The sequence below is a fragment of the Lissotriton helveticus genome, chromosome 2_1 (assembly GCF_964261635.1).
Source record: "Lissotriton helveticus chromosome 2_1, aLisHel1.1, whole genome shotgun sequence".
Taxonomy (NCBI): domain Eukaryota; kingdom Metazoa; phylum Chordata; class Amphibia; order Caudata; family Salamandridae; genus Lissotriton; species Lissotriton helveticus.
Genome location: NC_136059.1, coordinates 683,828,675 through 683,849,610, shown reverse-complemented (window position 1 = coordinate 683,849,610; position 20,936 = coordinate 683,828,675).

The following is a 20,936-nucleotide window of genomic DNA, read 5'->3' as shown; positions in this document are numbered from 1 at the left end:
AGTTAAAGAGAGTGAGTGTGAGGGAAGGGCAGTGAGACAGTGAAGGGACAGAGGAAGTAAGGCTAACAGAGAGACAGTGAAGAAAGAGAAGTGAGGATGTCAGAGTTCAAAGGGAGTGACAGAAGGAGTAAGTGAAGTGGAGTAAGGTGAGTGAGGAAAGGTTAATGAGTAAGAGTGCAAAAGAAGGAAAGAGAGGTGAAGGGGAGTAAATCAGATGAACTGAGAAAAGGTAAGTGAGGGAAACAAGAAAGGAGAAGGGGAATGAAGGATAGGAATAAAGGGTACTGAGGGAAGCAGCGTAACGAAACAAGGGAGAGGTGAGTGAGAGAAGGACAGTGAAGTTGAAGAAAGACAAATGATAGAGGGTGGATAAAGTCGAGTGAGTGTGAGACAATGGGAGTGAGTGATTGACTACACACAGAGAGTGAATGAAGGAGTGATGGAAGGACACTCAGTGAGGGATCAAAAAAACGAAAATGAGGTAGTGCAGGTGATGGAAAAGGAGTGTCAGAATGAGGTGATGAAGAGAGTCACGCTAAGAGACAGGGAGCGATGGAAGGATAGACAAAAAGAGAAATAAAAAAGTTTTTTTGGTCAGTTGTACTTACCTTATAAATGAAATATCTGTGGAAACGAAAAAACAAATCAGTTATAATACATTATTCACAATACAAGAGACAAAACAGGAGAAAAAGGAAAGAGGAGTTAGGGAAGGAAAATGAGGGAGAGGGAAGGGGGAATTAGTGCAGGTGCATTAACAACAGTGAGTCTAAGAGAGAGGGAGTGATGGAAGAGTACAGAGAAAGTAAGAGGACACAGGGAGTATTATGAAGGTGTGTTTGAAGTGCAGTTAGGTGAGTGACAGAAGAGGAGTTAGTGAGTGAGCAAAGGAAGGAAAGAGGGGTGAAGGGGAGTGAAACAGAGGGACTGACTTAACATGAGTGGGTGAGAAGACTAAGAAGAAGGGAAGTGAAGTATAGGGAATGAGGATAAGTAAGGGAAGCAAAATAAAGGGACAGGGGTGACGTAGGGTAAAAGAATGACAGTAAGTTTGACGAAACAGAGGTGATAGAGGATGAATAAAGGTGAGTGAGCATGAGACAAGAAGACTAAAAGAGTGAGGAAATAGAGGGAGAGAAGGAAAGAGTGAGAGAAGGGGACTGAGTGAAAGAGCAAAAAAAAAGTCAGTGACAAAATGTGGATGAGTTAAAGGGAGTGAACATAAGAGAAAGGGAGTGAGAAACTGAAGGAATGAAAGTAGTGAGGTTAAGAGAGAGGCAGTAAGGGAAGGATAGAGAGAAACAGAAATAAAAAAGTAATGAAAATTTATTTTTTATTAGTCGTACTTACCTTATAAATGTAATATCTGTAGAAGAGAGTAAAGAAATCAGTTATAATATATATTTCACAATACAAAATGCAAATTAACTTGTACAACATGTTATATGGTTTATTTTTGCTGTTCTCAGAATATATTGATTTTCACAAAAAAATAATGAGTTCAATACTACTCATCATATCACAGCGGGAAAAAAACCCACAAGCAAAGTGATTGTGTTTAAAAAACCCATAAAACATATCTTAAATGTTTTCTTCCAAACAGCAATTTCTAAAATACAGTATCTCATTATTATACTCTCAAACTAAAGTGATATAGAAACATATATTAACCACATTTACCCGAAATACGTAATCTTCATTTACATACCTTTCCACATGGCCAAATGGTATACAGAAAGTCCTCTTTTTGGAAATTACTTATTAGTAGTTTTAAACTTCCATTTACCCGACTTTCGGAATGAAAAGTCCAACATCTATTTCATCATCTAACACAAATTATATTTACACCTCTGACTTACTCTTGATAAACATGTCCTATAATACTGATATCACTCACTATGTGATACACTTATACTACCTCTCTGACAACTACCAGTTTGCTAATTATCTTGATCACTTTCACTCACAAACTAAATTTGAACAACACACTTACTTTTATTAACTGCTCCAATCTTCATTGTCCAATTACTTTCACTAAAATTTGGGTTCCAAAAACATTAGGTAAGAATTTGTTAATTCAAAAGGCAAACATTGTTTGAAAATCAATTGAGTATCATTACAAAATTATGTAAAAACATATATTATCAACATTGACCCGAGAAACTAATTTTTCATTGATGTACTTTCCCACATGGCCAAATAGTACGTAAAAATTCCTTGTTTTGGAAAATACTTAATAATACTCTTGACCTTCTATTTCCCGACCTTCTGCATGAAAAGCTTCAACGTCTTTCGTAACACCTAACAATATTTATATCTCCACCCAAGGATGTGTATCATGTCCATAAAACCTTAAACAACCAGTAAACTATCAGAATCTGAACATCATATAGTATTCTGATGACTAACTTTTAATAATTGCTCCAATCTTTCTAGGCCAATTACTTTTCCTAAAATTTAGGTTGTAAAAACACTAGGTAAGATTTTTTTAAGTCAAAAGGCAAACGTTTTTTGAAAGTCAAAACAGTATCATTACAATAAGTCCAATCGTGTTGACATTTTAAATAAGCTGTATAATGTCCAGATTTTGTTGAAGGACCATCATGGAAAATAATTGCTACTGTTACAAAGGTTCTTTCTGAAATTGATAATTGAGAAGCCACAAAAATTTTAATTAAAGTTGTTAATTTAGTTCCATCAGATCTACATCGTTGGAACATTACAATTACGTACTGTCCATAACTTTGTATAAATAATGTTGATAGCATTGCACAGTTACATTGGGTACAAACCATGTTTTGATCAGCTGCTCTAACTAGATTATTAAAAGACACTGATTTGCAGTCTGGTAAAGTCAAATATATAAATCTTTCGGTATCTACTGTTGTACTACTTGAAAAGGAACAATTATCGCAGACATGTTGCCATTTATAAGAAAGGCCAAAAATATTTTCAACATCTATACCTTCCTCTTGCAATACAACAAGCATGTACATTAGAAATTCCTGACAATCTTGCTGAATATCCTGAGAAAATTGAGTTATACCAGAACATATGTCTAAATCATTTCGAATATCAGAAACACTTTCTATATTTGTTCTATCACTGCTACATTTCTCAAACACAGTATTCAACAAACAACAAAAACTTTGATCCCGATTTTCAACAATCTGTTCTTGCAAACTTTGGAGAAAAAAAACAGCATTAACCACTACATTAGCATAGCAGTTGACACCAGAACAGTTCTCAAACTGAAATCCAACAATATCTTCAACAGAATCCTCTTTGTTTCTGCTTACAATTACTGGTTCATCTAGTTTTCTTTTTTTTGCTACAGCCTTGCTACAATTTTTCTCATTTCTTCTTTTTCTGCCTACTACACGCTTTTCAAATAGAGGATATTGAGGTAAATTTGGAGCATACTCTCTTCTTAACCTATTATATTCTTTTACACAATTTAGATCTGCATTAATCTTTGTCTCATCAAAATCAATCAAGTACAATCCTGATAAAGTTCTGACTCGAGATAAAGCAACATATGCCATACCCTCCTTGAACACAGAATTACCAATATTCACCAAAGCACTATCAACACTTAAACCTTGAGATTTATGAATAGTCACTGCATATGCCAAAGATACAGGAAACTGTTTTCGGCGGACATATAAATCTTTCACAAGCAAAATCGAGCAGAACAACGACTGATTTGTTGTACTTCTTCAATACCATCAAATTTAATTTTTATAAATTCAATTCCATCTCTATTTTGGTAATTCACAAAATCAACAACAGGACCCATTGCTCCATTTACTAAACCTATTTCCACATGTAAATTCCGTCGAAGAATTATACAACAATTTAAACATATATATAGAGTCTTTTCAAAACCAGCAGTTTTAGAAATTGTCTTCTCTAAAGAATCCAACTTTGATTTCAACTTTTCTGACAAAACAATAGTAACTCCTTCGTGCTCTATTTAATCAATAGCTTCCAGTTTCACAATCTCTTGATGTTCTAACTCTAACATTTTGTTGTTGAAAACCGAACATTCTCGAAGAGTTGGCATCAAGCATATTACAGTTTTGTTTTCAGCAAGTTTCTGATAAATAATCTCTGGGAGAATATTTTCCTTTTGAAACAAATTTGAAATTAATCGTGACTGTAAAGCTTCTTTGCCATGTTCAGTTACTTTTCCAATTCTTACATCTTGTAGAATATTTTTATAATCTTCATCCTTTGCCTGTCGCATGTTTTGAAGCAGTTCTGCATATTTAAAATATAACCAGATATTCACATTTCCAATGCTTCCTAGGCACTTTCTTGTATCTTCATGCGTAAGCATCTTAAACACTGGTTGTCCTTTCACTGGAGTTAGCTGCAGTAGATCTCCAAAGACAATGATGTGTTTGCCTCCAAATAACACATCAAACTCTGTTTTAAGAATTTGTTGCATTCTTAAATGCACAAAAGCAAGCATCACATTTGAAACCATGCTTAACTCATCAATGATAAGAAGTTTCATTTTCTTCAGGACTCTACCAACTTCACAACAAGCTTTTCAAGATAGCTTGTGGTATTGTTATTTATTATCATGCTCTACTGGCAGCATCAATAAACGATGTAAAGTAATCCCTTTAATGTTATGTGCTGCCAACCCAGTTCGAGCAGTAACAACACAGGACAGTGATGACTCTGTTCTTTTCTGCAGATAACTTGCAATTGATTTAATCAGAAAACTTTTCCCAGTTCCGGCTTCTCCACTCACATACAGTCGGACAGGTTCAAATGACGTACATGAGCACTCTTTTTTATCATGACGTAAACCATGCTCAATCTGTTCTGTGACTTCCTCATATATTTTTTTCTGCTCCACGTTTAGTTGATTTTCCAAATCTTCTAAATTAACTACATCCTCCTGAGCTTTTTCCATGGCTCTTTCCACCTCTTCCATGGCAGTGGCAGCTTCATTTTGGATAATTGGTCCTCCTAGTGGATCCTGACTCAACGAAGCAGAACTCTGACTGTCTTGAGAACTGTCTCTAGCAATCTCTGCTGCAATGATAGCTTCTTGCTGTATTTCATCGTTCAACATTTGCAGATAATTTGAAAAAACAGGACATTCTATGGTATCCTTAGTTGCATTGAAAGAATCTTCAAAACTGAGAAAATCTCCAAGTAGTTCCTCTTCTGAACGCCATGGCTTAAAGAGTTGCAAAAGAGCTAAATAGTAAAATTCCCTTTTATCAGGATATTCGCAACTCAATTTACGATGATTAATCAAATGTCCTTTTCTTTGTTTCACCAGACATCCTTCACATCCAATTAAAGCATATACTCCTTTATTGATATCTTCTGTCATATTCCTCTTAAAAGTATAGCTTTGCAGTACTTCATAGAGACAAACGTTCTCAAGATGACTACTTCTATTTGGATAATATGTATCCAACATGTTTGTCTTCAAAATATCTGTACTATTTGGTTGAAACTCCGCCAAATATTAAATTTCTTGTGCAGACTTCAAAACTCGGTTTCGTGTTGCAGCAAGACCTAGACTTACCCAAATGATGGATCTCGATTTGGCATACAGACTTGCTGATGATAACCGATCTGAACATTCATATGCTCCAATTTCTCGATGCGACAACATCTTCAGACTGTAACTGTATAATTTCTGACTTAGGCTCTTTTCATGCGAAATATCCTCCCACATTTCCTTCAGTTCTGTCTTTTCCGATTTTGTGATATAAGACCTTACATATCGAGCCACAGCAATAGAGTTGTCAGCAACATATTAAATATCCATGTTAGCATTCCACATGGACAAAATGACTGGGTTGTAGTCATTTATGTATTTGGACTCTACATTTCTTTTCAAGTTGTCCGTATTTTTTGGTGATTTTCTGGTCACAGTATGTCGCAGTGAAGACATAAAATTGTTCACTCTTCCTTTACATATTACTGGTCGTGGAAATCCAAAACGACATTTTGTGTAGAACTTCTCCTTGGATTTGAACTTTCGACGACAGTACTTTCCACAGCGATGGGTTTGAAAGCGTAAGACTTGTTGTCGTAAATTGTCTTCTTCTGTACTTTTCGGAACAAAACATGTGGAATGTTGTTCAATGAAACTCATCACTGTGTCATCCGAATCTGTTCCAAATTTGGGAGCATCTTTGATCCATAGCAGCATATGTATGTGAGGATCACCTCTTGCTTGATACTCCTTTCTCCAAAAGAAATCCAAAACCTCTCCAAGTGGAGGATTTTTTTTGTTTGTGATGAAAGACATCATAGCTTCAAATCGATGATTAAAATACCTACAAACATTAACTGGATCCAAAGAGCACAGTTCTCCAGGTGTCTTGAATTCTATATTTTCTATGTTTCCATTTGCCTCTCGAAGAAATTCAAGTAAGTCTTCCCAGGCATACTCAGCACAGCTAAGAGTGAGGAACCATGTAGGAGTTCCTAAGTTTCTTAGCATACATTTCAATTCCCCATGACGACGGAACCAATACTCATTCATACCACGCTGACATGCCATGAGATTGATTAGGTGAGATTCCAAAATACTGTCTTCCACTTGGACTTTATCCATAAAGTCCCTTGCCGAAACATTTTGAAGATGTACTCCAGATTTCAGTATATGGTTCACAGCATAAGATAGTCCAGAGAAGTCACTCTCAAACAGAAGATGAAACAAATTTGGAATGCATTGACGAAATCTTGGATCTTCTGCATATAATCTTAAAGTCCGGTATTCCGACGCAGGAATTTGAACAGGTCGGTCATCATATCTTCCACCTTGACCTGTTGGAAACAATTGAGGAAAACAACGAGCTTCCAAGCTTTCTTCCCATACACTTATGGGACTTCCTTTGGCTTCTTTCATTTGGAACAACTCAATAGCATTCCCCATTACTTCTTTGGAATGCAGAGGATGAACACTATAATGCTCATAAATCTGTTCACTTCTAGGCACATCTACTTTTTCAATCTGTCCAGCTGATGAATCACTGTCCTCTTCTACAGTTGTTTCCCTCTTCTCCTACATATATATTTTTGTAGTACTGATTGTTTTTTACTAAATACAACGTTGCCTTTTTGACTTTCCTAACATCCACTAATTCTTGCCAGATTTTCATAATCTTTGTAGGAACGCCATTAACTAGAATAACTAGAGGTTCCTCTTCCACTTTTTCTACGCCAATGGTGTCAATATTTTTCTTTAAATCTAAAGGCAAATAAACAACTCTTCCCTTTAATCCTCTCTGTAAATCTGAAGGAGGCAATTTCCCTGTTTTAGGCTCCAAGCGAACAATAGCCTGAAAGGGATGCGCACATTGAATCAGAATACACTCATAGGTATTTAAACCCATCAATTCAGACGGAATCTTTACCAACTCAAGATTATTATGTACAGCACTAGCAGGCATTCTGTTTTCATTTAATTTATTATAACAATATTTACAAATACGCAGATCAGAACCGAAATCAAAACAGTTCTCAACCAACAAATAAGTTGCAAACTCCTTCCATTCATTATTATTTTCCATTTCACTTTTAACATATAAATCAACTAACTGAATCTGATTCTTATAATGAGTTCGTCGACAACACACACAAGAAAAATTTGGCCTTTCACTTGAAATTACCTTAAACTTTGTAATTTCATGATCAAAATTTTGAGTACTTACAATCTGTACATTGTCTTCCACATTACTTTCTATTACTGTATCATTTACGGCAGTGTTCTCTTTTTCACCAAAGTAACAAAACTCTATTTCTTCACAAATCTTCTTCACATCTAATTCAGATCCATGCAAAAGAGCACTGTTTAACTGTTTTAGCCTAAGTGCTGGACTTTTTGCATCATAAAACCTTCTCACTATTTTCCTCACTTTAGTTTGTTGCACTCCTAACATCCTAAAATGATGAAAAGTACTCTGACATACTTTTCTAGAAAGACAAGCCAGTGAATGACCATGCAAACCTGTTTTTTCCCTCACTCTGCAAGGATCTAAGTCTTGTAACATCGTAAACTTTTGTTTTAGACTTTTCTTACTATATGTACGTAAAAAATTGCAAAACAAATTAATAGAATCCTGTCGCACACTACAAATACTACTACAATTCCAAGTATAGATCGGAGCCTTAGCACGTCTCCCTAAAACTTCATCAGCTAACACCTCATCTGCATTTCTAGGCACAATTTTTTCTTTTTCAACTGGACAACGGTCCTTCACCTCATATGCTCGACCACTGGTGTCAACTGCATTCACCAAATCATTATCCTGAAAGTAACTCTCTTCATTAAAAAATGGCTCACTACTTGAACTATGCTTCCATTCTCCCGAAAAAACATCACAAAAATTAGTTCGATTGATTACTCTTTTCCACTTACATTTTGATTTCAAATCATTGATTGCCTTATCTAGTGTACGAACTCTATTGATTACTAAAATATACAGCTTTTCTCTTCACTTCAATAGCCTGATCAACAAACTTTTCTATTCTTTTCTTTTTCTTGTAAAAAGTTGTTTTCCGATTATATTTCTTAAGATTTTTTAATAAGTTCAAATCTACTCTGTTACGAAACATTCGTCTACGATTGTCAATAAACTGATTTCTCCTATGATTACCAGACACACTATGATCTCCTTGTACCATTATACCATTTTTTGGTGACCTCTGCTTTTTCTTTCTAGTTACAACTTGTTTTTTTTCCGTAGAAACACTTTCTTGACTTTTTCTGCATTTTAACAATTTCCTTAAAAATTCCTTGGTTTGCTTACCAGGAGCATTTTTTCTTTTCTCTGAATATTGTCCTTTGCATGAATCTTCTAATTGAGTCCTCTTGGTCGATAAAACTTTCTTATAAAGTCTTTTTTGGCGGTCTTTCGTAGGCATAATCTATTATGACTCTGTGGATATTTACAATCTGTTGAAAAGAAAAATGTGACATATTATAGACCACTACTAACATAACACATAGCAAATACATTAACTAAACATTATGAACACTAGTTCACATCTCTCTTTGTGTGCCTCATATCACTCTCTGCCTGCACTATCTCCCTCTTTGCATGCCTCATCTCACTCTCTCCTTCCACCATCTCTCTGTTTGTATGTGTGTGTCATCTCAATCTCTGCCTACACCATCTGTCTGTTTGTGTGTATGTGTCACCTCACTCTCTGTGCCTAAAACGATTTACCATGCTAAATGTTTTTGCTGAAATGACTGGCTTTAAGATTTTTGACAAGCATCACACTGAGTGTGTATGTGAATTAAGGAATTATATTTTCATCTTTTTCCTTAATGTTAGCTGTTTGTATCTTTTACCTTATACAGTAGACTTCTTTTTAAAGTGTTTCTCATGCTTGAATTCAATGCTGGTATAGAGATAGTGCTAATGGTTTCATTGGGCTTGTAAATATGCTCCTTTTTTACAGGCGCTTTGCGCTACCTTTAACATGGATGCAAGCAGTAAATGTATACAGAGGGATAGGAATAGCAGATAGAAAACAATATGAAATGCCATGAGAGATGCATAAAGGATTTTACTAATGGCATCAATTGAGATAGAATATACAAAAAGAGGGGCATATTTAGAAGCCCCTTGCGCAATGCTTAAGATGGATGCAAGCAGAAAATGCATACAGAGTAATAAAATTGGCATTACACTATCTCTATACCAGCATTAATGTTAAAAATTGCACAAGGGGCTTGTAAATATGCCAATGTTATGTTATGTTATGTTAAAAATAAGTTTATATAGCGCACGGCTACTCTAAAAGAGTGTCCCGGCGCTTTCCACGGCAGCTCAGTATAAAATAACATAACAGAGAAAAACAGATACAAGAAAAACAGAAAGGCCCACCCAAAGAATACTAAAGATTAAAAAGCCAAGTCTTCAGGCTCTTCCTAAACTGAAGCAGATTGGGGGTACTGCGTAGCGCCAGTGGAAGAGAATTCCACAACTGGGGTGCCTTGCAACTGAAGGAGCGGCCCCCAGTACGGGCCTTCCTCACACGCGGAACCACGGCAGTGCAAAGAGATTCGGACCGCAGTGAGCGGACTGGGCGATAGAAGGCCAACCTGCGCCGTAGGTACCCGGCCCCTGAGCCAAAAAGTGCTTTGTGCATCAGCGTCAGGGATTTAAACATAATCCGCTTCCGGATAGGCAACCAGTGTAGCGTGTGCAGCAGCCCAGAAGCTCGTGCTCGCCTATGCAGGCCAAAGATGGCACGGGCAGCAGAGTTTTGTGCCACCTGCAGGCGCTGGACTAGGTAGTCAGGGAGGCCAATAAAGAGGGCGTTGGCGTAGTCCAGCCTGGATCCAATAAGCGCCTGCACGGTAATCCACCTATGCTCCGCAGAAAGCAGTGGAAGGAACTTGCGGAGCATCTTCAAAATGCCGAAGCAGGTGCCGGCCAGACCAAGGACATGAGCTCGCAATGAAAGCTTATTGTCCAGTTTAACACCAAGATTTTTGGCGACCAGAGATGACTGTGCGGGAGGACACATATCAGACGGCCACCATTGCCGCCACTCAGGGTCGGTGGCACAGCCGAAGAATAAAACCTCCGACTTACTGGAATTGGCCTTCAGGCTGTTCCGCTGGAACCAGTCCAAGACCATGCCCAGACAGCCCCGAATACTCTCTCCATCAAATGCCTGATCTTTATCGCATGTGAAGAGGAGTTGCGTATCATCGGCGTAGGACACGATCTGGGCCCCATAAGCCTCCACCTATAAAAACCACCAATAAAACCATTACACTATCTCTATACCAGCATTAATGTCAAACATTGCGCACAGGGCTTGTAAATATGCCAATGAAACCATTACACTATCTCTTTACCAGCATTAATGTTAAACATTGCACAAGGGGCTTGTAAATATGCCAATAAAACCATTACACTATCTCTGTACCAGCATTAATGTCAAACATTGCGCAAGCGGCTTGTAAATATGCCAATGAAACCATTACACTATCTCTATACCAGCATTAATGTCAAACATTGCGCAAGCGGCTTGTAAATATGCCAGTGAAACCATTACACTATCTCTATACCAGCATTAATGTCAAACATTGCGCAAGGGGCTTGTAAATATGCCAATGAAACCATTACACTATCTTTGTACCAGCATTAATGTCAAACATTGCACAAGGGGTTTGTAACTATGCCAATGAAACCATTACACTATCTCTATACCAGCATTAATGTCAAACATTGCGCAAGGACCTTGTAAATATGCCAATGAAACCATTACACTATCTCTGTACCAGCATTAATGTTAAACATTGCGCAAGGACCTTGTAAATATGCCAATGAAACCATTACACTATCTCTGTACCAGCATTAATGTCAAACATTGCACAAGCGGCTTGTAAATATGCCAATGAAACCATTACACTATCTCTGTACCAGCATTAATGTTAAACATTGCGCAAGGACCTTGTAAATATGCCAATCAAACCATTACACTATCTCTGTACCAGCATTAATATCAAACATTGCACAAGCGGCTTGTAAATATGCCAATGAAACCATTACACTATCTCTGTACCAGCATTAATGTCAAACATTCCGCAAGGGGCTTGTAAATATGCCAATGAAACCATTACACTATCTCTATACCAGCATTAAGGTCAAACATTGCGCAAGCGGCTTGTAAATATGCCAATAAAACCATTACACTATCTCTGTACCAGCATTAATGTCAAACATTGTATAAGGGGCTTGTAAATATGCCAATGAAACCATTACACTATCTCTATACCAGCATCAATGTCAAACATTGCGCAAGGGGCTTGTAAATATGCCAATGAAACCATTACACTATCTCTGTACCAGCATTAATGTCAAACATTGCGCAAGGGGCTTGTAAATATGCCAATGAAACCATTACACTATCTCTGTACCAGCATTAATGTCAAACATTGCGCAAGGGGCTTGTAAACATGCCAATGAAACCATTACACTATCTCTGTACCAGCATTAATGTCAAACATTGCGCAAGGGGCTTGTAAATATGCCAATGAAACCATTACACTATCTCTATACCAGCATTAATGTCAAACATTGCGCAAGCGGCTTGTACATATGCCAATGAAACCATTACACTATCTCTATACCAGCATTAATGTCAAACATTGCGCAAGGGGCTTGTACATATGCCAATGAAACCAGTACAGTATCTCTATACCAGCATTAATGTCAAACATTGTGCAAGGGGCTTGTAAATATGCCAATGAAACCATTACACTATCTCTATACCAGCATTAATGTCAAACATTGCACATGGGCCTTGTAAATATGCCAATGAAACCATTACACTATCTCTATACCAGCATTAATGTTAAACATTGCGCAAGGAGCTTGTAAATATGCCAATGAAACCATTACACTATCTCTATACCAGCATTAATGTCAAACATTGCGCAAGCGGCTTGTAAATATGCCAATCAAACCATTACACTATCTCTATACCAGCATTAATGTCAAACATTGCGCAAGGGGCTTGTAAATATGCCAATGAAACCATTACACTATCTCTATACCAGCATTAATGTTAAACATTGCACAAGGGGCTTGTAAATATGCCAATGAAAACATTACACTATCTCTATACCAGCATTAATGTCAAACATTGTGCAAGGACCTTGTAAATATGCCCCTCTTTATCTTATATACCATCTCAATTGATGCCATTAGTGAAATCCTTTATGCATCTCCCACACCATTTCATATGGTTTTCTATCTGCTTTCCTATCCCTCTCCATACATTCACTGCTTCCACCCATGTTAAAGGTTGCACAAGGCACTTCTAAAAGAGGAGCATATTTACAAGTCCATTGAAACCATTACACTATCTCTATACCAGCATTGAATCCAAGCATAAAAAACTATTTAAAAAGAAGTCTACCTTATAAACTAAAAAATACAAACTGTAATCACACACAGCTAACATTATGGAAAAAGGTAAAAATATAATTCCTTAATTCACAAGACACTCACTGTGATCCTTGTCAAAAATCTTTAAGCCACACATGTTATCAAAAAACATTTAGCATGGTAAATCATTTTACACACAGAGCACAACCCATTTAAATGAACACTACACTACAATGCAGAAACCTGACTCATTTTTAAAATACAACAGGAATGAAGCCCAATATGCTTGTTATGCTTCTAAATACTGCAAACAGTACTCTCTCTATATTACTCACCTTTAAAATCACTTTTTAAAATATAGAACAGTGTCAAACACACAGCAGATTTTCCTAAGCAGAATCTCTGAAATGCACCTCAGACACTGAAACCAGAAATGGCACACTTTCCCACTCATTCTTCACACATATTTCAGGTCTTAACCAATGAAATCTCTTCCCACACTATTTCAAAACTAAACTAACATTTCAATTGGTTCTACATTCCCACAATTTCAAACTCACATAATATTCACCCATCCCCCTAGTGCTCATTCAACCTGTCACCATGGTAACTCCCACCTAAGGAAGAACAGAGTTTAAAAGTTCATTATACTATGTTGCAAATGAATCCAACAAGGTTGTTAGATCTTTCAAAATAACAGCTAATCATGTGCAATGTTCCTTTCAATGACCTTTTCTGAACCAATAGAATTGCTTCTTTTAAAAAACAAAACTATGCACCCTAATATGCTCTTTTCCATTTTCAGAAAGCACCAATCATTTCTTAAGCTTCAAGTGCAGTGAATGTCCTCCTCTTTTTTTTTCTAAACTGCAAGCTTACCAACTGACATTTCATTTACAGCCCTCATCTGAGTACAATTAGATCTGCCTTGAAGATGCCTTCAGTATGGTTTGTAGGACACAGTTTTGTATTCTGGTCCAAAAGGTATGCAACAAACAGAGGAATTTTAAACCTTGATTTACCAAATGTGGATATTTTATGGATTAGCCAGAGAGGATTGAGATGTCACCAATTGATACCATTGGTGAAATCCTTCATGCATCTCCCACATCCTGACCTTATAATTGTGCACTGTGGTGGAAATGACTTATGCACTTTGACTGGGGTTGGTCTGGAAATGCTATTGAAGGACATCTTTGGACAATTGATGTCACTTTTTCCTCAAACTGCCTTTGTCTGTTCCAATATATGCCAAAGACAAAAATGGAATTGGTCCAATCAATTTTGTCCACAGATTTAGAAAGCAAGGAAACATGTAAATAAATCTGTTTCTGAATACATGAGAGACTATGGAATGGGTTGTATATACCACAACAACTTGCGTTACAACATGCAAGGCATCTATAGGACAGATGGTGTACATTTCACTTATGAAGGGAACAGAGACTATCTCTGTAACATCAGACTCTGCATTGGTACTTACTTGTAGGTACCAAAAAAAACACAATGAACACAACGGCTCTTTTTAGAGCCAACTAACATGTAAACACTCAAATATAATTTTTAACTTCATTTTTTGTATTTATTTTTACCGAGGTCCGCGCACCGAGCACTCACCGAGCACTCCCCGTGCGCGGACCTATCGTGTTTTCTGTTATTTTTAAAAAAAAACACATTATTTTTAACCTTAGGAGTCCTTGAACGACCCCCTGAGAAGGCATAAGGGGTCAGGGACACTCTACCCTACCCCCTTCCCACGTTTTTAAGTTATATTTTTCACTCTCTTCTGGAACCACAAAATGGTGGCGATAGGGTTCGCGCACCGTGCATTTACCGAGCACTCACGGTGCGCGGACCTATTGGAATTTTCTTTTAAAAACTAAAACTAAATGGAAATGGACATCGTCTCCTCTGTAGATACCTTGTATGTTGTAATGCAAGTTATTGTGGTATATTGAATCCATACTGTAGTCTTTCAGGAAAGCAGAAACAGATTTGTTCACATGATTCCTTCCTTTCTCAATGTGTGGTCAGAATTGGCGTAGGGGGTCATGAGTTCCTACTCTGGTGAAACACACTTGCTGTTCTATATACTTACTTATGTTGTAAACTAGTGCATCAGAGACAGTCAGTGACAGAAAGGATACAGGACATGAAGAACACAAAATTGTATCACTTTGCTTCTACCTCATAAATTACATTTAAATAAGTATAATTTTCAAAACAATTTTTCTTTACTAAATTAAAATTTATTTATCAGAATTTTCAAAATCTAAAAGAACTTGTAGCATTTCTTCATCAGAAATTTCATCCATCAAAGTGTCTGAAAATGATTCGTCAAACTCAACAACGTCTACAAATTCCATTAATTCCATATCTAGTGTTTCATCAAAAAAATCTGCCTTGATATCTCCTTCATGTTCTTCATGATTTGTTTCATCTATAGGATCAATATACACCTCAGAATAAGTTGCCTCAATAAACGTTGCTGTTATTTCAAAGAAGATGTTGGTAGGCTCCTCATTTTCATTCATCATTTTATGTTAGTGTACTATTAAAGAAAGAGAAACAGCGCTTACTGCATGATTTCCTGCTCTGGTGAGACACACTTGCTGTTCTTTAAACTTACTTATGTTGCAATCTTCTGCATCAGAGACAGACAGTGAGAGAAAGGATGCAGGACATGAAGAAGAGATGTCAAATACACATTTAAGAAAATTCTGGGGAAGAACGGAAGTATTATGAGTAAACTTACTATGTAACACAAAAAATTATCAGTTTGCTACTACCTCATAAATTACGTCTAGTTAAGTATAAATTCTCATACAATATTTATTTACTAAATTTAAATTTATTGTTGGGAATTTCTAAAATGTAAATGATTGTCTAAGATTGCATCATCAGCAATGTCAATATTGAAAATCTCCCAAAAAGAATCCTCAAACTCAATGAACTCCACAGCTTCCATTAAATGTGAATCCAAGGATTCATCATAAAAATCGTCCATGCCATCTCCTCCATCATAAAGCTCTCCTTCAGGATTACTCTCATCAACAGGAACATCCTCAATAACAGTCACAAAAATCTCTATAACGATGTCAAATGACTCTTCATTTTCAACCATTATTGATGTAAGTGTACTATTAAATGAAAGAGAAAGACAGTGAGATGTTGCAGGGTAAGAGTGAGATAGGGCAGAGAAAAACTATTAAATTCTATAAGAAGAGTTACTACTGTGTAAATCTCACACCAGAAGTTGAACACCAAAATGTCCACACAAAAGTACCTCAGACACTATAGTCACAAAATGGCAGTGTTTCCCTGGACAATGTATATTATCAAGCAAGAATTAGAAATATAAAGCACTGCATCTGATGTTGCCCTACTCAATCCATAAGTATAACAGAAAAACATTAAATAACTAACAGAAAACATTTTTCCTATTAACTTAAAGTGAGCAACAGAGTTCTCCTTACAAATTAACAACTCACCTTCTAAAAAACTGTTGTTCAGTAAATTCTGTCTCAATCTCACACCTCAGAAGTATACCTCAAACACTAAAATCTCAAAATACCCTGCCAATCACATTTCATCACACACAAAATCAAAACCAAAGTAACATTTTAATTGGTTCAAATTATCAACACATTCAAACTCACATAATCTTCAACCTACCCCCAATGCTCTCTACCAATTACCATACTAACTCTCCACAAAACACCTACCTAAACCCAAAGGTGAAAGAGTCATCACTCAATGAGGCACTCAACCAACATCTAAACACTGAAACTTGTTATTTTAACCCCTTCTGCGCTCATGACGAGCTGAGCTCGTCATGAGTTGTGCCGCTCGCACGCTCATGACGAGCTCAGCTCGTCATGTAACGCGGCTTTTTGAAAAAAGCAGCGCAGCGCAAAAATAGCGGCCGCACGCAAGCGGTTAATGAATTACTTTTTTGTCTTTTTGAGCCGCGGTCCGCTCACGGTGCGCGGACCCCGCGATTTTAAAATGTTTATTTTTTATTTTTTTCATCCTTCGGGGTCCTTTACAGACACCATGACAAAACCTAGGGGGCTCAGGAATCTCTACCCTGCCTCCTTGTCAACTATTACACTTCTGCTTACAACCACTATCATCTGCCACAAAAACAAGATGGCGGACAACACTTCCTCATTTCGACTGAATGGAATGTTGACGGAATTCCGCGCGCGCATGCTAAGGTCCGCGCACGTGCAAGGACAGTGCAAGGACGGTGCAAGCCCGTGAGCGCACCGTGTCCCGCCTATAGATATATAATTTGAAAAAAGTCAATTTTCTCAACAATTACTGAAGGGATTTTCACCAAATATACAAAAGGCACTTCTGCATACCAGGCTCTACCAGGCATTTTGCCAAGTTTGCAGTAATTCCATTCAGCCGTTCGGGCTGTAGCTGTGTCTAAAGGTCCTATGGAAAATTGCATTGGACTCAATTCCACATTCAATTTTGTCATAAACTACTGGAGGGATTTACACCAAACATACAAAAGGCACTGCTGCATACCAGTCCCTACCATTTTGCCAAATCTGGTGTAATTCCGTTCAGCCGCTCGAGCTGTAGCCTTGTCAGAATGTCCCTATGGAAATGAACATGGGGAAAACACGTTTTGGGACCCCCCTTTTTTCTCAGCCCCCGCTTGACGAATCCCCCCGAAACTTTCAGGGAAGGAGCGGAGCGCAGCGAGGCACATTTAGGGAACATTACAGGCAGATCCCTCAATCGGCGCCAAAGTTATTCCCAATAGAATGTTCGCAATATCCTATGGTAACTAGGTCCTAACTATATATACCTACTGGCGACCGCCAGTGGGTTATATATATATATATATATATATATATATATATATATATATATATATATATATGAAAGCACAACAAACAGCTTCTTCTGAAGTGCTGGAACCCAGCGGAAGTTGGCGCAGTTACCGGCGAAGCAGTCCGGTTGTATTCACGTATTCAAAGTGTCCACAAAATAAGTATCATTGCGCTCTCAGGCAAAAAGGCAAGAGGGATCCAAATATCAATCGAACAGTTTATTACACAACGCGTTTCAGCAAGAAGCCTTGTTCACGTGTAAACTCACAAGGTGAACACCAAGATTAAATAAAGTTTTTTCGTGCTACAAACCAATACTCAACACAAAGGTAGGACTAACAGAGAATAATCAAAAAGGATAATGGCAGACATGTTGGAATGGTTAATAGAAAGGGATTCTTAGCGTCATGCCTCAGGAAAAGAGTACATCTGTTATACAAATTGTGGTTGCCACAGTTAATTCACTGAGAGTTTCATACATATCAATATGTGAGAAAACAAATCACTGTAAAATACAGACGCATTGCGGATAATGCTAATTTGTATATCATACAGAGGCAATCTGTAACACGTACACTGCCACAATTAATGCAATGAAATACATCCGAATAATAAATCCTGTGAAATACTAACGTATTGCGCATAATTCTGATTTCCGTATACTGCAGTAGCAATCAGCGTGTAATATGTACAATGAGGAAGAATTGTGGTAACACATTCCTAAAAGGGGAGATAAGCAGCATTTAGTGCAGGCAGAGCGCGAAGGGCCATCCATTGACACTGATGAGTCAGGGGAATAACCATAGTGCGAACAGATAAAAATGTGAACAAATACAACTTGTTGCAGTATGTGCATTGATCAGTTGTTGTGTGGGTACACCGGTAGATATCATGTAAAATACATAGGAAAAATCTATTCACAAAATGGCCAGTGTCTATAAATGAGACATGTTTGGACTTGGTACCAACTGAGTGTGGCACAATGGAGTGCCTGATAACAATAAAGTGGCCACAAAGTCCCGGCGAGTTAACAAGAGAAGATTCTCATCGTGCTGCCCTGCTATCACCCCAGTTCAGCTAACAATAAAGAGAATCAAGTCTACCCAGTGAATGAAGGTTCACAATAGTCAATATGTCGATAATATGGAAAAGTCAAACCTCAGAAGTTGGTGTCTCAGAATGTGATCTAAACTCGAGCAGTGATTCCTGGAGTGCAAAGGTTGGGTGCGCCCGTGTAGGTGAAGTCCAAGTGATGGGCCCCCTCCTTTCCTCCTAAGGAATAAAACACAAAAATTATACTGTGATTAACAAATAAAACCATCATGAAGAAATATACACATAGAACGAACATTATAACAAATAAATCATCAGGTTCAAAAGAATGTCTGAAGAGGGTACGAAGGGTCAGATACATAGCATCTTATAGATATCATACTGTAGATACTGAATCATAGGTAATCATTATTCTCTTAGGTGGATTGCCAGTTCCTCATCCATGTTGAGACCTCCCGGGAATCTGGTTTGGAATTCAATTATCAATTTGGACTCTCGTTTTCTCAGATTGAGTACCCTATCACCCCCTCTGGGATGTCTGGGGACTTGTTCCAATATAAAGAAATTTAAGTCAGCAGTATTGGAATAATGTTTCTGTTCGAAATGGCGTGCAACAGGGTATTTGGGGTCTTTGTTGGTAATGGCCCTAAGATGCTCAAGGATTCGTTTCTTGGCAGCACAACTGGTGCTACCAATATACCACAGTTTGCAGGAGCATTCGATGACATATATAACAAAAGTGGTGCTACAAGTAAAGAAAGAGGTCAGATTCTTGGTGATATCATTATATTCAACCGATCCTCTGTATTTACTGTGCTTGCAGGCTTTACAGTGACCGCAGGGGTAAAACCCCACAAGGCCATGTTCAGAATAACTTTTGGTGTATTGGGTGATATCGTTTTTAACCACTAAGTCACATATATTTCTGCTTCTTTTATAGGTGATGGTAGGCCGATCTGAGATGTTATTACCTAGAATGGAATCAGTTTTGAGAATCTCCCAGTTTTTTGTGAGAAGTTTTTTGACTTGTTTAGACTCAGAACTGTAAGTCAAAATGAGTCTGGTAGACTCATCATTCTCAATCTTATCAGATTGCCGGTTGTTTTCAAGGGTTTCAGATCTTCCTATCTCTCCTGCTGTGTCTTTAGCCTTTTTGAGAACCCAACTGGGGTAGCCTCTGCTTTTGAATCTCGTTATGATAGTAGATTGCTCCCTCAGATAGGCATCATTGGTGTTGCAGTTTCTTTTCGCCCTTAACAACTCCCCATAGGGGATGCTCCATTTCAGAGCTTCAGGGTGGCTGCTTTGTGCATGTAGCACACTGTTCCCTGCTGTGGCTTTCCGAAACAAAGAAGTACAGATTTTTTGATCTCTAATCTCCAGTCTGACATCTAAAAATTCAGTTTGGCTCTCGCTGATGTTACCAGATAACCATATATTATAGCTGTTACAGTTAAGTTTGGTGATGAAGTCTTGGGCCTCAGTTTTGGTACCTCTCCAGATAATGAAAAGGTCGTCGATGTAGCGGAGCCACACGACGACCTTCCCAAAATCGTCTGCTAGTGTACTGCTGCCATGGATTTCCTGCTCCCAATATCCCATGAACAGATTGGCTAAGCTAGGAGCGAAGCAAGAACCCATGGCAGTACCACTGATTTGCCTGTAGAGGGCGCCATCAAAAGAAAAAATGTTATTTGTTAAACAAAAATACATCATTTCCATTACCATTTTGGAATGTTCACGATAACATAGTGGTCTATTAATCAAAAAATGTTCACAGGCTTGAAGGCCATGATGATGGTTAATTATCGTATAGAGTGACTGAACATCCAAAACAATAAACATATACTCAGGTTTCCATACTATATTTTCAATTTGACACAGAAAGTCTTTGGTGTCTCTAATATAGCTGGGTAAGAGGGTGACAAAGTCTCGAAGAAAATGATCCACATACTTTGAGATATTTTCACTGATGCTGCCAATGGAGGACACTATAGGGCGTCCAGGGGGATCAGTGGCATTTTTGTGGAGTTTAGGTAGTAAGTATAAAATTGGAAGTTTAGGGAAGTCTTTCTTTAAATAACAATATTCTTCCCAAACAAGGAGCCCCTTGTCTTTCCATATCTCC